Here is a 17483-nt window from a genome sequence, read left to right as displayed (position 1 = left end):
AATCTGTGGCCCATACCAAACTTCTGTACCTTATTTCCATCCACCTGAGCTTGACACCTTTTACCCAGGCGTTTTTGTAGATAAAAAATAATTACTTTGGGTTTAGGGAATTAGTTACATTTCTATAAAAAGAAAAAAATACACAAAAAAGAAAAACACAAAAAAAAGTTTTACATTAGTTTTACAGAACAAAAACAATTACTAAGTGGCTGTCGAGGAGGCATGTGCCTTGCACTTTGAGGAATCTGATTCTGACAGTGGGGTTAAAGTGAAATTTTTAGTGTTCTCTTCATCTAGTGACTCATCTACTGATGAGCCGCCATGTAGGCATCTGCAGATAATTTTGTGCCCCAGGCGTCTGAATTGACTGCGACTCCAGGCATCAATGTAGATACCGCAGTTTTCAGTGAAATGAAGTTTTCCAACTGTTCTTCACTGATGACCTTGTGAACTTGATGGTGGCACAAACAAACATCTATGCGGAGCAATTTATTGCCCGCAATTCAAAGTGTTATTATTTCAGGCCCCATAAATGGACCCCCACAAACCCAACTGAAATTCACAAGTTCTGGGGCCTTTTATTGAGTATGGGCATTACCAAAAAAAAACATATTCATATTGAAACAGAGATATCCTTTATCATTCCCCTCTTTATTTTCTTGCCATGCCCAGGAGCCATTTTGAAAGTATATTAAAATTCCTTCACTATAACAATAATGATGAGTGCCCACCCCCAAACGACCACAATTATGATAGACTCTATGAAGTTAGGCCAGTAGTTAACCACTACAACTCAAAATGTAGTCAAGTCTATACCCCCAAAAAATGCCTAGGGGTGGACGAATTCCCAGTTCACTTTAAAGGCTGATTACACTTCCACCAGTACCTGCCCAACAAAAGGCCTAGGTATGGCGTGAAACACTGCGCTTTTGTGTATATGAAGGGAAGTATTCGAAGATCAAGCCACCAGACTGCCCCACTGTCCTGGGAATAAGTGGGAGGATAGTATGGGATTTGCTCCACCCCATACTGGACCACGGATACCCCTTGTATTTGGACAATTATTACAACAGCATCCCCCTCCTGAAGTGCCTTGCTGCCAGGGGCTCACTAGCATGTGGCACAATTCGTCAAAATCAAAATGGTCTTCCCAAGTCCTTTTTAGAACAGACCTTGCGCCGTGGTGAAAGCAGGGCTGTTTCCTCGAAAAATGTAATGCTTGTGAAATATAAAGACAAGCGTCTTTGTTTTGACCACACTCCATGCTGATCGATTCACCCCAGTTCTAGTCAGTGGAGCCACAGAGCAGACCATCATGCCTGTGTGCATCCAGGACTCTAACCAATTTTATGGGTGGGGTGGATCATTCGGATCAGATACTGCAACCCTACAGTGCCCTAAAAAATTCAAGTGTGGTATAAAAAATTGGCTGTATACCTCACCCAAGTGGCACTCTATAACGCCTTTGTTCTCTACAAAACAGCCAGCAATATGGAGACTTTCCTGGGATTTCAGGAAAAAAATATAAAAATGTATTTTTGGAGACCAAGAAGTAGAGGGCAGCTTTGAAGGCAGCAGCACTTCTGAGTTCTCCAGAATAATACATGGCCAGAATTTTCCTAGATTACTTCCCCCCCACAGAAAAATAACAAAAACCCCAGAAAAGGTGTCGAGTTTGCTCAAGCAGAGGGATTAGGAAAGACATCACTCACTACTGTATGGCCTGTCCCTCTAAACCAGGCCTCTGCATCGGAGAATGCTTCCGTTTTTTTCACACATCTGTTGATATTCGTTAAATCAAATTCTTACTCCTTCATTGACATCACATCCATTCCATTAATTTCTTAAATACTCCCTGGGCATTTATTATCCAAATTAAATTGATATTCCAATAAAACCACCCCGTTCCCAAAGAAAAAACAAAATAATTCCCAGTATACCCCTAGATGAATACAGTGCTTTGAAGGGTGTCATTTTATTAAATGAGGCATTTCTTGAACTTCCTTTATGTTCTGGAATTTCTGGATCCAAGTAAAACGTAGGCCATAAAAACCTCCTGGAACTGTGTAAAAATCATATATGGAGTATTATTCAGCACAAGATGTATATCTTCAGTGGCACCAGCTTTGCATAGCATATGGGGCCCTGAAATGGCATAACGGTGGGAAATTTGCAATTTTCACTTTGCACCATCCACTGCACATTAAATTCTGGAAAAGACAAGTTGGTTTAAAGTGAGCACTAAACACCTGCTAGAATTCCTTGAAGGGTGAAGTTTCCAAAATATGGTCACTTTTTGGGACTTTCAACTGTATTGGCACTTCTGGAGTACTGCAATTGAGACATGGTGCTCAAAAACCATTTGCGCAAAATCCATGTTCCAAAAACAAAACGCTGGGCCTTCGATTCTGAGCCCTACCGTGTGCCCAGACAGCAGATAATGGCCACATATGGGGTATTGCCCTTATCAGGAGAAATTGCATAACAACTTGTGGGGTGCTTTTTCTTTTATTACCCCTTGTATAAATGAAACATTAGGGGATAAAGCAACGTTTTATTGGAGAAAATGCAATTTTGCATTTTAACAACCCAGTGTTTTTAACTTCTTTGGAGTCCAAATGCTCGCTACACCCCTAAGTAAATTCCTTAAGAGGTTTAGTTTCCAAAATGTGGTCACTTCTTGGGGGTTTCCACTGTACAGGTACCTCAGGAGCTCTGCAAACACAACATGGCATCCGAAAACCATTCCAGCAAAATCTGTGCTCCAAATGGCGCTTCTTCTCTTCTGATCCCTCCTGTGTGCCCAAACAGCAGTTTATTACCAAATTTGGGGTATTGCCATAATCGGGTGAAATTGCTTAAGAAATGTTGCAGTGCTTTTCTCCTTTATTCCTCGTAAAAATTAACAATATCTACATTTTTTCCAGAAAAAAACTTAGATTTTCATCTTCACAGACTAATTCCAATAAATTCAGCATAAAAACTGTGGGGTCAAAATGCTAACTTTACCCCTAGAAATATTCCTTGAAGGGTGTAGTTTCTAAAATGGGGTCACATTTTGGGGTTTTCCACTGTTTTGGTCCTTCCAGAGCATTGCAAATGTGACATGGCACCAAAAACCATTACAGCAAAATATGCATAACAAAATCCAAATGACGCTCCTTCCCTTCTGAGCCCTGCTATGAGTCCAAACAGCAGTTTATTACCACATATGGACTACTTCCGTAATCGGGAGAAATTGCTTTATGAATGTTGGGGTGCTTTTTTCCTTTATTTCTTGTAAAAAATTTAAGAATTCAATTTTTTTTTAGAAATAATGTGGATTTTCATCTTCACAGACTAATTCCAATAAACTCAGCATAAAACCTGTGGGTTTAAAATGCTAACTATACACCTAGAAAAATTCCCTGAGAGGTATAGTTTCCAAAATGGGGGTCACTTTTGGGGTTTTGCACTGTTTTGGTCATTTCAGGGCGGTGCAAACGTGGCATGGCACCAAAAACTATTCCAGCAAAATCTGCGCTACAAAATCCAAATGACGCTCCTTCCCTTCTGAAGCCTGCTGTGGGTCCAATCAGCAGTTTATTACCAACATATGGGGTATTGCTGTAATCAGGAGAAATTGCTTTACAAATATTGGGGTACTCTTCTCCTTTATTCCTTGTAAAAATTTAAAACATTCTATGTTTTTTCAGAAAAAATAGTTGATTTTCATCTTTACAGACTAATTCCAATAAATTCAGCAAAAAACTGGTGGGGGTCAAAATGATAACTATACCCCTAGAAAAATTCCTTGAGGGGTGTAGTGTCCAAAATTGGGTAACTTTTGGGAGGTTTACACTGTTTTGGCACCACAAGACCTCTTCAAACCTGACATGGTACCTAAAATATATTCTAATAAAAAGAAGGCTCCAAAATCCACTTGGTGCTACTTTGTTCTAAGGCCAGTGTTTCAGTCATGTGGGATATTTATAAAACTGCAGAATCTGGGCAATAAATATTGAGCTTAACCTTCTGCGTTACAAAAAAAAAAATGCATTACAAATTAATTTCGGCAAAAAAAAATGAAATTTGTAAATTTCACCTCTACTTTGCTTTAATTTCTGTGAAATGCCTAAAGGGTTAAAACACTTTCTGAATGCAGTTTTGAATACTTTGAAGGGTGCAGTTTTTAAAATAGGGTGATTTATGGGGACTTTCTAATATATAAGGCCCTCAAAGACACTTCAGAACTGAATTGGTCCCTGAAAAAATAGCCTTTTGACATTTTCTTGAAAATTTGAGAAATTGCTGCTAAATTGCAAGCCTTGTAACGTTCTAGAAAAATAAAAGTACGTTCAGAAAATGATGCCAACATAAAGTAGACATATGGGAAATGTTAACTAGTCACTATTTTGTGTGGTATTACAATCTGTTTTACAAACAGATACGACCTGCAAGAAAGCCAATTCAGTGCCAAGCCCTCCCGCGCCATGAGCCCCATAACAGTTTTGTACCTGCTTCTGTAGTAGGTAAACCACTGATTAAAATTTTAGGCTGGAATCACCCGTGGCAAATTTTGTTGCATACATTTCCTTCTCTCCATTGTGATGTGATGGGCCAGAAGAGGCTAAATGTGTATTATTATTACTATTATTTATTTACACCTTTCTCATGTAATCCACCCTATGGTCAGCCTATAATAACTGTCTAATCAGACGACTAAAAATTCTTTAAGGTCTGCTAAATGTTTCTATTCACTGAATGAATGTAAAAGATTTTACATAATTTAAATGTCATAAAAACTAAATCAGTGATTGATATAGCTGAGAAAGGGCTGCAGAGAAAATAGCATAGCTTTAGAAATAGGCAGGGTGATGCACTAATTTTAGCTAATAGAGGAAAATAATATTACTCTTCCTGTGACTCCCTACAAAAACAATAGGTGGCATATCCATCTTGCAAATTAAAAAAAAAGTTGTTAGAAAAGATCTACTATAAAGTACAGTGAAGTTTACCGCTCAGACGGCACTGGTAACAGTCCAATATCATTCAGTATAGACACTCTCTCCCAGAAAAATGCAGTGGACAGACCGCAATCCAATGAGGGTGTGGATGGTAATTCTTATCCTTGTAGTTCCACCAAGCTCCTTATCGTCTCTCTCCACATTCAAAGAACTCCTGGTAGGAAAAGGATCTTATGTCTCTAATAGATGGAAAAAGGAAGACACATAGTGCAACACCCTCTGCAAAAAGATTGCTCCACGCCAAGTTTAATCCATACTCACAGAAGTAACAAGACATAAAAGCATCAAGGTAAGTAAAAATCTTTAAAATTTCTAGGCGGCACGCCAAACACTCTCGCCCGACCCTGGATTTCGCCCTTCCGGCTTCCTCTGGGGCATCGGACATGTCACTATGATATGTCAAAAGTTTTTTTTTTTAAGTTTAGTTAACACTAGACAACAAAAACAACAAGTACAATAAACATGAGCTTGCAGATGGACAGACTGGTACAGATGTACCAATTTACAAGGATTTACTACATATCTATGAATATATCAATGAATTGTTATTGTAGAGTATGGCAGTGCCTTGCAAAATACCTTGTTTTTAAAAAAAAAAAAAATTAAATAATGAAAACTGAAAACATGTGAGTGCATATGTATTTACCCCCTTTGTATGAAACCCCCAAATAAGTTCTGGTCAAACCAATTAACTTCAGAAGTAACATATTTAGCTGAATAAGGTCCTCCTGTTATATACTAATAATATATGCAGTATATATATATATATGTATATGTGTGTATATATATATATATATATATATATATATATATATATAATCAGGAAATCCCGTTGAGACAATATGTATTTAATTTTATTATTTAATAGATGCAAGATGCATTGCGGCATCAGATATGTTTTTCCTTGATTGGTCTTGCCTATATTAAATTGTTGCTTTGAGACTGTTATAGAAGGTCTATTGACTGAAAGCGTTCATCTATTTTCGGATCTGCTCTGAAAAGCTGTGATCTAATTACAAGTAAAACAACGACTTTTGCATTCAAGAGTTTTCAGAGTTTTTTTTTAAATATATTGCAACTGGGTTGGGAACTTACTGCCTGAACCTCATATACAGTCGCAGTGCTGTGCTTTACTAAAACTTATAAAAAGCCCTATATCTCCAGGCAGCCAGATAGCAAAGCAGAGGACATCTTGAATTCCCAGCATTATCTCTGCTTCATTAAAGGAAATAATGAAGATAATAATTTACTATTATTTTGAGGGCTCTTATGAAATACTACCATTGGCAGATGTTATTACAGTTAATGAGATGTCTAAAAATCCAATTTATATAGTATGACCCAACGCTGTGTGTATTCACATATATGCAGATTTTTTTATTTTTTTTTTACGTTGTAGTGTGCCCCTTTCATGGAGTTTGTGTGGCATTGTTTAACAGCTTATTTCAGTGGTGGGAAAAAAATATTTTTTACATGCGTGATTGTGGTCTCTAGTTCCCTTAAAAGCAGTTCTATGACTGTATCCTAGAGCTGCTTTTTGTTGTTTTAACATACAATTTGTCTGCTTTGTGCTGACCTCTTCTCTAAGTGTGAACTTGCTCTTTAGTATACCAGTACATAGACGTGACATACACTTTAATTAAAAAGTTAAAAAAAAGAAAGGTTTGCATCTTCAAGTTAGCATTGTCTCCTTTAGAATCTAACTTTAGAAAAAAAATTCCAGCGTTTGGGCAGAATCATGGAGCTCTACTTTCCTTGAAGGCCCAGTTTAAAAGATTTGTGCTTGTTTTTTTCTAAGCCACTGCTGAAGCCTGTGCTGACCTGGACAACTGAACAGCAGTGTGACGTGCCACCGATTAATTTGTGCAGTAAATGCTCTAATCGCCAACTACAGGTAAAGATATGCATAATAGCATGGTCAAAAAAAAACAGAAAGCACCATGAATGACTGATAGTTTGGGATAAGGAGACTATCAGAACATACATGAGTGAAATTTGAGGGGTGCTTTCACAGCAATGGGTGCACAGTATGTTATTGTCACTTAATTACAATTAAAACGTTTTTGCAAGTGAAGATAAGTCTTAAGCTTTGGGGAGAAGATCTTCATACTACTTGCTGTGCAGAAGCACCATACAGCGGCACCCAGGGTGTCTATGGCTCCGTGATACATCGCCTTAGGAATTTCTTGTGCCGCTGTATGGATTCAATGCACCTTGGCTTTGCTATATGCATGTGCCCTAAGGGAGATATGCAGTAATCTCCACAAAAAGAAGACATAAGCCTTATTTCCCGTCTGTAAAATATGTAATTCCACATACTAATATTTCCTAATGCTCTCACTCGTATTCCTGCAATGCAACAATTATTCACCTGTGACACTACTTAATATATTTGGTATATTTTCGTATTTTTGTGACGGATGATGCTAAGTGTTTGTATGAATCTAAATGGCAGATTACGCTTGCTGCTTTGCAAATTCCTGTGAAACAACTGATTGATCGTTCAAGGGTTCCTTCCAGGATTGGTATAAGCCTATCAAAAGAATATTGGAAAAGATTTTCTAGGAAGGCATGCTGTGTGATATTATACTTCTCTTTAGAAAAAACTAGCCGCTTTGAAAATCAGGACAGAGAGAACAGTGAGATGCTATGAAACTTTACAAAAGGTCACATTGAATAACACATACAATAAAATAAAGAAAATAGTGAATTTTACAAAGCGCCAAACTTTTTAAGAACTGAAAGTGTTGCATTTTTACTTTAGGAAACTTTCATAGGTTTTTGATATTGTGGTTAATCTACTTAATATATTATATATGTATATTTAGTCCCTGCCAGGATTTGCATAGTGAAGTGAGGGGAAGAATATAAAGAGACAGTTGGATTGATGGTAGATCTTCACAGTGCACTGACATCAACTGGATAGAGATGTTATTGTTAATGTAACCCTTTACTGACTGGCCTATTTTGGGCTTTAACCCCTTCCCGCCGTATATTTATATATATGGCAGAGGTCGTGTGGGGGAGTATAGAGCAAGCTCATGGGCTGAGTCAGTTCCATAGAACGAGTGTGTCGGCTGTGCATAACAATCGACACTTCAATGTAACTCGGGATCCTCTTGCTTAACCCCCTTAGATGCGATGGTCAAAAGTGACCATGGCATCTACGTGGTTAGAAACAGGGGGCGGACCCCTGTCACATTGCATTTGCCCCTGGGACGTGATTGTGGGGTGCCCGGGGTTGGCATGGCAGCCTAGGGGCTTGAGGAAGGGCTTCAGAGGAGACTGTCAGTATAACGACATACTGCAATACATTAGTATTGGATCGCCGGTTCATGTTCCTAAGGAGGACTAGTAAAAAAAAGTTAAATACTGTTAAATAAAGTTTTTCAATATATTTATAAAAAAAACTAATATTAAAAGTTCAAAAAGCCCAACCTTTTCCAATTTTCCCTGAAGCAAAATGTAAAAAAACAAAAAAAAAACATAACTGGTATCGCTGCATCCACAAACGTTCGAACTATTACATTGTAACATTATTTAACCTAAACGGTGAACGCCGTAAAAAAAAAAAGAAGGAAAATGCTGTTTTTTGGTCACTTCATCTCACACACAAAATGGAATGAAAATGTATCAAAAAGTCTCATTTACCCCAAAATGATACAAATAGACACTACAGCTCGCCCCACAAAAAATAAACTCTCATACTGGTCTATCGACAGAAAAAAAATATTATGGCTCTCAGAATATGGCGACAAAACACAAATTAGATTTTTCTTGTAAAAGTAGTAAAACATGAAAAATAACTATATAAATGTGGTATCGCCGTAATCATATTGATGCACAGAATAAAGTTAACATGTTGTTTTTACTGCACGGCAAACACCGTAAAAAGAAACCCCCCAAAATAATTGAGGAATCTCAGTTTTTTTTCCATGCCATCCCAGAAATAATTTTTTCTCAATTTTTAAACATATTTGTTTTTGTGCCCCCATATTCTAAGAGCCATAACATTTTTATTTTTCCTGCCGATGTAGCTGTATGAGGGCCTATTTATTGCAGGACAACTAGTAACTTTTACCGGAACCATTTTGGGGTGTATGCTTTTTATTGCATTTTTTGGAAGGCGGTATGAACAGAAAAAAGCAATTCTGGCATTGTTTTTTTTATGGAGTTCACTGTCAGGGTTAAATAACATAATAGTTTTAAAGTTTGGGTCAATAACTGATGAGTCGATGCCAGTTATGTGTATCTTTTAAAAAAAAATAGGTTTTTTGCATTTTGAAGCTTTTTGTAAGGGGAAAATATGCAATGTTAAATACTTTTGTGTCAAAAAAGACAAAAGTACTGTAGGCATGATACCTTTATTGGCTAACCATAAAAATTATATATGTAAGCTTTCAGAGCACACAGGCTCCTTCTTCAGGCAAGTTTACAAATGAATGACTTAGAAAAAAGCAAAACATTTAAGATGTTACACAAAGACAATTAGTACATGAGGTGATACAATGTTGTACAGTACACTTTTTTTTGCAAGGGGGAAAAATTATTTTTTTTTTTACTTGGGATGTTACAACAACCACAAGTCTTGAGTCTGGATAGACAATACTGTGCCCTTCTGTGACTACTAGGGAATGGGGGACTCAGTTTCTGTGACTACAGTAATAATAAGTGGCCCAGCTGTGAGTACTGGGGGAACGGGTTATTGTTGTGGCTACTGGGGAAATATGGAGCCTGCTATGACTACTGAGGGAAGGTGAGCAGGCCGTTCTCTGACTACTGAGGACATGGAAGGAGGCCCTGCTGTCACTACTGTGAAAAAAATATTGGGCACTGCTGTGACTACTGTGAAAGAAAGATGGGGCACTGCTGTGACTGCTGTAAAAGAAAGATGGGGCACTGCTGTGAATGCTGTGAAAGAAAGATAGGGCATTGCTGTCACTACTGTAAAAGAAAGATGGGGCACTGCTGTGAAAGGAAGATGCGGCACTGCTGTGACTACTGTGGAAAAAAGATGGGGCACTGATGTGGCCACTGTGAAAGAAAGATGGGGCATTGCTGTGACTACTGTGAAAGATGGGGCATTGCTGTGACTACTGTGGAAAAAAAGATGGGGCACTGCTGTGACTGCTGTAAAAGAAAGATGGGGCACTTCTGTGACTGCTGTAAAAGAAAGATGGGGCACTTCTGTGACTACTATGAAAAAAAGGTGGGACATACAGTACCACAAATAATTGCATAATAATGGGTGAATAATAAATCTTCTGCTGTACCTGCAAAAACACATTTAATTTAGAAGTACTTTAACCCCTTCCCTCCGCGGGCATTCTTCGGATTTTCATTTTCGCTTTTTTCTTCCCACCTTCCAAAAGCCATATCTTTTTTTTACTTCTCCATTGATATAGCCATATGTGTGCTTGTTTTTTGCTGAATGAGTTGTAGTTTTTCATGACACCATTTATTGTACCACATAATGTACTAGGAAACTGTGAAAAAATTCCTTGTGGAGTTGAAAGAAAAAAAAATGTTATTTCTCCATTGTTTTTTGGGTTTTATTTTTGCGGTGTTTACCGTACGCGTCAATACGATTATGGCAATACCACATTTATATTATTTTTTTAATGTTTTACTACTTTTACAAAAATAAAACTAATTGTTAAAAATGTAATTTTATTTTTTTATTTTGTGTCACCTATATTCTGAGAGTCATAACTTTTTTTATTGTTCCGTCGTGATTTAAGCCGGGCTTAATAGGAGCACAAAGTTGACAGACCAGGGTGCCAGGATGCCATGACAACCATCGGCACCCTGTTATCGCTTCGCAAAGGGGCCAATGAGACTTCAGAGGGGCCTCCCTCATTATAGCGCCTTAAATGACATGGTTGCTATTGACCATGGCATCTGAGGGGTTAAACAAGCAGGATACAGCTCCATACTGCCCCTCCCGACCTCTTCTGTATGTATATGGCAGATGTCAGGAAGGGGTTGATAAGGTATTTGTTCTCTTCCTGGTGCCTCGTGTTATTGCACATTTAGATTAATTAATTGTTTCTAATATTTTAAATAAGCTAAAATATTAGGCAAATCGAGCACATTTTTTTCTTTTTTTTTCCTTTACATTATCCTAGGGATAGTTCATGAATATCAGATTGGTGGAGGTCCGACGCCCACCGAACAGCTGATTGAAGGGGCCGCGGCGCTACAGTGAGCACTGTGGTCATTTCATTGCTTACGGGGCACAACTCTGTACATCTGGTAGTGGCTGTGCCTGGTACTGCAGCACTTCAAGTCCCATTCATGTGAAAGGGACAGAGCTGCAGGTCCAAGTTCTTATCAAAACTATTGTGTACACCAAAGGCTAGGCACCCCCACCGATCAGCGATTTTAAAGGAGCCGCAGCACTCGTGCGAGAGCTGCTTCCCCTTCAATTCTACTGCTCACATTATGAATCATCAACAAACTTGAAGCGGCGGTTCACAGTTTACAGCCTTCTCCTATTAAAGTGAATGGGAGAAGGCTGTAACATTGTGAACCGCCACTACGACCAGTAGAAATGAAGGGGAAGCAGCGCTCGTATGAGCGCTGTGACCCCTTCAAGCAGTTGATGGGCAGGGGTGTTGGGAGTCGGACCACAGCTGTGAAAGTGATTAAAATGAAATGTTTAAATGACCCCATCTTGCATAGACGCGATCTTGTATAGTGGTGGCCATTTTGGATAGTTGGAATCCATCTTGTGGCCTGTAGGAGTCATTTTGAGATTAATAAGTTATATTTGCTTTAAAAAGCTAACCATGTCAGCAGCTGTCTTGAAACAATTCTATGTTATGTGCTCTCGAGTTGAATGTTTTTATTATTTTTGTGTGATAAGCAGCCGATCATCCTTGAAGAGTCTGGAAGAATGACATTGTTTACCCTAAGGGAGGGGTCAGTCTGTCTTTTAGCCTTGGAGAAGAGGTTTGTTTAATATAAGGGAGGGGGTAGTCTGACTCCTCGCATCTATGACACAGTATATCATGGGAACTCATAGTTTTGAGGATAGGCCATCAAATTTATGGGACTGGAAAACCCCTTTAAGATTCAGGAGGAGAGGGTTATCCTGTTTTAAAAAAATTTTGTGCCCACGGCAGAGGTTCACCTTTCAGCAAATTCATTTTACCAGTTGGTTTGATGGGTACAGGGCTTTATGGAAAAAAGCAAATGGTAGCTATAGATAAAAGGTCGGAAGAACCTTCTTTCGCCAGAAAATTTCTTCGGTAGGGCTACCTTTGATTTGAGAGGGGAGTGGAACCAGATCAGGCACTGTAGGCATTGCTGGCTGGGGTTATGGGGAAGGTCAGCAACAGAGATCTCAAGATGCTGCAATTCCTGAACTTCTTGCACATATTCGCCGGCCGATTCTTTAAGCATAGCATTCGTTCCAGCTTCCTGCTGTGTGAGTCCAAGGAGTACCCTCACGATATCACTTGCCTCCATACTATGTAACTTTTTTGCTTCGTATTAGACCATTAACCCAAGAGCGTACCTGGATGCCGGTTCCCGGCTAGCATAGTCAGAACTTGGGTGAAGTCTCAGGGTGGTGACACAGAGTAGCACAGTGTAGCAGAAACAGATTCCAGTGACACCATGGATAACTGTTGGAGAAGGAGCTGTATTCAGGGCAGGAGGGTTGGCAGCAAGCAGGGATGATAAGTTACCGAGACTGTTACTGAGTTTGTGCAGGCTAACCAAGGGTACAGAATCCAAGGAATCCACACTTCTTCACCCTTAATTAATATTATTTAAGTTCTTATAACATTTATATAGCTTGTCCTAGCTGCACAAGCCAAGTAATTCCACTATTAGACCCTATCGGCCTTATAGAGGGGTCCACGGCATGAGACCCAATGCTATTAGCAAGAGCAGAGACCCTGATGCTATCAGGTATTATATGATTGGCTATGCTTTTGAAAAAGTGCTGTGTAGCCCTGCAGTGACGGCTACAGGTAAAATGTGCGTTCGCCTGCTGCTTCTAGTGGGGATAACTGCTTATTGCTCTGAGTTTTATCAGCTGAACCCATTGCAATCAGATGATCCTCAGCATGCCTTGCTTTAGATAAGGGGTTGTCCTCTTGGCTGAACCACTTATTGTACATTGCTTGTAGAGCACCACGCTGCATGCAGCACTCTCTTAAGTAGTCATGCAGAAGCTGCTTTTCAAGCTATGGTATATTTTCAATATTATTTTCATTAATGCCTTAAACTTGGACAATACACAGTTTGCTCCAGGTAATGTCCTGCCATGTACATTTTATTAAAGGATTGCTCCTAAAATAGCAATAACTTTGACCTAGTATTGTGCTATCATGGCTGGAAACGACATCATATTTATTACATCATTAAAACAAAGGAATATACTAATGTGCAGTAAGCAGCACAAAGTAGAGTGCTAGATTCCTACTGCTAGATCAATTTTTACATTTTACAGACCATTAACGGCAAATAAAGCAATGGCTTGTGACATTAAGTGAATCAAATTGAAAATGCTTAATATTCAGATTAATTTACATATTCCTCAACTATTTTTATATTAAAATACTTTAGCACATGGTTTCTGGTGTGAGTCATTGGTTGCATTTTCTATTACACTAATAAGGCTTGCTCATGTGGAAATGTACAATAATAAAGCTGGGGACATTTATATGGGATGATTAGTGCACACCACAAAGTTTTTTCCCACAAATAAAAAGTTCATTTAGCACACCTCTGCATACTACACTATGTACCTCTGGGCAGCAGGTATGACACAGTCCAGTGTTGGATCATGGAGAGATGATTCTGATGATGTCTGTCACCCATTATAGAAAGGCTGATTGTTGTCAAATAGGCATCCATAATCATGTAGACTGATCTACCACTACTATCTATTGCTGTGGTTGTTTGGTTCTGTAGCAATATAAATGAACAACTCACCCGTGAACAAACCGTTTTTGAACCCCCCATCTGCATTGACTGTTATGAGCCATGTCTCAGGTGTTCAGTAAACCACTGCTGACTATTTGCCCTGCTTGGTGTTTGTATATATGGGATTTTTTTTTTGTTTATAAAATGCATTTTGCTTCTGTGCCCGGATACATGTGTGTGTGTGTGTGTGTGTGTGTGTGTGTGTGTATATTTATGTACATGGCCGGCCTTGGATATGCACAGGGCGCCAGCCGCCACACTACAAGAGGGGCGCCAGCGGGTGTGTGTATCCCCGCGCCGTTGCAACTACCAGCAGGGATACACAGACTAACTGAAGTCGCCTTTCCACCCGGGCGCTTCTTAACTTAGTGGCCGTCGGTACCACGACCATAGCGGCTGCTAGCGGTTACACCAGGCATGAGGCAGCGGCTGCTATAGCGGTAGCGACGGCACTACAGCAGAGCAGGGAGGTATCTCCCTGCTCTGCTATCTACTAGCGCCACTGTAGCTCCCTGAAGGAGCGGAATCCCCATGTGGCCGGAGATTCCGCTCCTGGAGCGCTGCTTGATGTCTCTGTCCATATATGGACAGTGACATCAGGGAAAACTCCTGAAGCGGAATCCCCATTGCAGACGCTATGACCGGGGATTCCACTCCAGGAGAAGCCAATGACGTCATGGACACAGACGACAAGAGCTTCTCCTGGAGTGGAATCGACGGTCACAGCGTCAGCAACGCTGTGGACGGGGTTCCACTTCAGGAGTTTCCACTGATGTCACTGCCCATATAGGGACAGAGACATCAAGCAGTGCTCCAGGAGCGGAATCCCTGGCCACATCTATACTGGAAGGGGTTGGGGGGGGGTTTCTATCTACAAGGGGGCTGTGGGCGGTGTGGCACTACCTACAAAAAAGGACAACTGTGCAGGAGCACACAAAATACCCAGCTTTCCCAGCTATCAAATAAATGTGTGGAAATAAACTCAGATATAACTTTTATTTAGTCTAGCTAAAGGATTAATCCTATTAGCTAGATTAAATAAAAGTTATAGCTTAGTTTATTTCCACACATTTATTTGATAGCTGGGAAAGCTGGGTATTTTGTGTGCTCCTGCACAGTTGTCCTTTTTTGAATGTCTATTGCCCGCCAGCTATCAGGGTCATTTTGTAGTCCTTGCACTACAAGGGGGCTGTGGGCAGTGTGGCACTGCCAACCAGGGGGCTGTGGGCTGTGTGGCAATACCAACCAGGGGTCTGTGGGCTGTGTGGCACTACCAACCAGGGGGCTGTGTGGCACTACAAACCAGGGGACTGTGGGCTGTGTGGCTGTAAAGGATCTGCCTGACGCAGCTTCTGTGTCGACGCCCGTGATTAATCAGTCTGCATCTGCTCCTAGGTCTGATAGAGTGACTCCATCTGCTACCACTCAGGCTGGTAGGCTGAGGAGTGTGAGAACCTTTCACAGCCTGGACAGACGGAGCTAGCTCCCGCCCTCTGTCTATTTATACCTTCATTTCCTGCTCTTCCTTGCCTGTGATTCTGTCTGGTTTCCTGGCTCTGCTGTTCCTGCTAGTACTATTGACCTCTGCTTCAAATTGACCCTGGCTTTACTGACTACTCTCCTGCTCTGCGTTTGGTACCTCGTACACTCCTGGTTTGACTCAGCTCGTTCACTACTCTTGTTGCTCACGGTGTTGCCGTGGGAAACTGCTCCATTTCCCGTAGCTTCTGTGTACCCTTGTCTGTTTGTCTCTCGTGCACGTATTGAACGTAGCGACCGTCGCCCAGTTGTACGCCGTCGCCTAGGACGGGTCGTGCAAGTAGGCAGAGACTGAATGGCGGGTAGATTAGGGCTCACCTGTCTGTCTCCTTACCCCGTCATTACAGTGGCACTACCAACCAATGGGCTGTGGGGCACTACCAACCAGGGGGCTGTGGGCTGTGTGGCACTACCTACCAGGGGGCTGTGGACAGTGTGGCACTACCTACCAGGGGGCTGTGGGCTGTGTGGCACTACGAACCAGGGGGCTGTGTGGCACTACCAACCAGTGGGCTGTGTGGCACTACCAACCAGGGGGCTGTGGGCTGTGTGGCACTACCAACCAGGGGGCTATGGGGCACTACCAACCAGGGGAATGTGGGGCATTACAAACCAGGGGGCAGTGTGGCACTACCTACCAGGGGTGTTTGCGGCACTGCCTACCAGGGGTCTGTGCGGCACTCCCTGCCAGGGGGCTGTGCGGCACTCCCTACCAGAGGGCTGTGCGTCACTCCCTACCAGAGGGCTGTGCATCACTCCCTACCAATGGGCTGTGCGGCACTCCCTACCAGGGGGCTAAGTGGCACTCCCTACAGGGGGCTGTGTGGCGCACTCTACAGGGGGCTGTGTGGCACTCTTTACAGGGGGCTGTGTGGCGCTACCTACAAGGGGGCTGTTGGGCACTACCTACAAGGGGGCTGTCGGGCACTACCTACAAGGGGGCTGTCTGGCTCTACCTACAAGGGGGCTGTGTGGTGCTACCCACAAGGGGCTGTGTGGTGCTACCCACAAGGGGCTGTATGGCACTACCTACATGGGGCTGTGTGGCACTACCTACAGGAGGAATCTGTGAGTGGTGGGCTGATGGTCATTTTACTGTGAGTGGTGGGCTGATGGTCATTTTACTGTGAGTGGTGGGATGATGGTCATTTTACTGTGAGTGGTGGACTGATGGTCATTTTACTGTGAGTGGCGGGCTGATGGTCATTTTACTGTGAGTGGGGGGCTGATGGTCTTCAAGTGGTTTCCGCCTCTGACCTCCAATTGAAATTAATAGGAGGCAGAAAATACCCGCGGCGCTTGTTTGGAGATTTTTTTCCTGCATCTTTTGCATTCGCTTCAACAGCTTAAGAAAAAACACAAAAAAAAGGTCACACAACGCTGTCAGTTGCTGAAGGAATTTTGAGGCAGATTTTTTTTGCCTTACAAAAAACGTGTGTGAACATACCCTACGAGTGTAGTGCTTGTTCTTAGCCGTTTTCTGTTTTTCTCGAAACAATTTTTGGTAGGGGTGCCCTGAGCAAATTTTATTTTTCCAGTGCTGCCTCGAGTCTGAAAACGTTGGGAAACTCTGTACTAGGCTACAGGATCCTGTCATGGAGCAGCTCAGTTTGTCATGGGAACGGGGCCTAGGTGAGTACAATTTTTGTTTTTGTTTGGGGGCACTGTCTACAAGGGGGAGGTGGGAGATTGTATGGCACTGTCTACAAGGGGGAGGTGGGGGGCTGTATGGCACGATCTACAAAAAGGAGGTGGGGGATTATGGCACTGTCTACAGGGAGGCTATATGGCAAAATCTACAGGGGGCACTCTACTGTATGGGGGCCACTAAGCGGACATTATACTGTCTAGGGGTAACTACAGGTGGCATAATACTGTGGGAACAATTAGAGGACAAAATACTGTGTCCTTGAAGGGCTTGTAATATATTATTAAATATTATTATAATATTGTATGGGGGCACTAAAGGGGCATTATAATTTTTTTATGGGGCATATT

This window comes from Rhinoderma darwinii, chromosome 2, assembly GCF_050947455.1.
Source record: "Rhinoderma darwinii isolate aRhiDar2 chromosome 2, aRhiDar2.hap1, whole genome shotgun sequence".
In the NCBI taxonomy this organism is placed as follows: domain Eukaryota; kingdom Metazoa; phylum Chordata; class Amphibia; order Anura; family Rhinodermatidae; genus Rhinoderma; species Rhinoderma darwinii.
Note: the sequence above shows the minus strand (reverse complement) of the source record.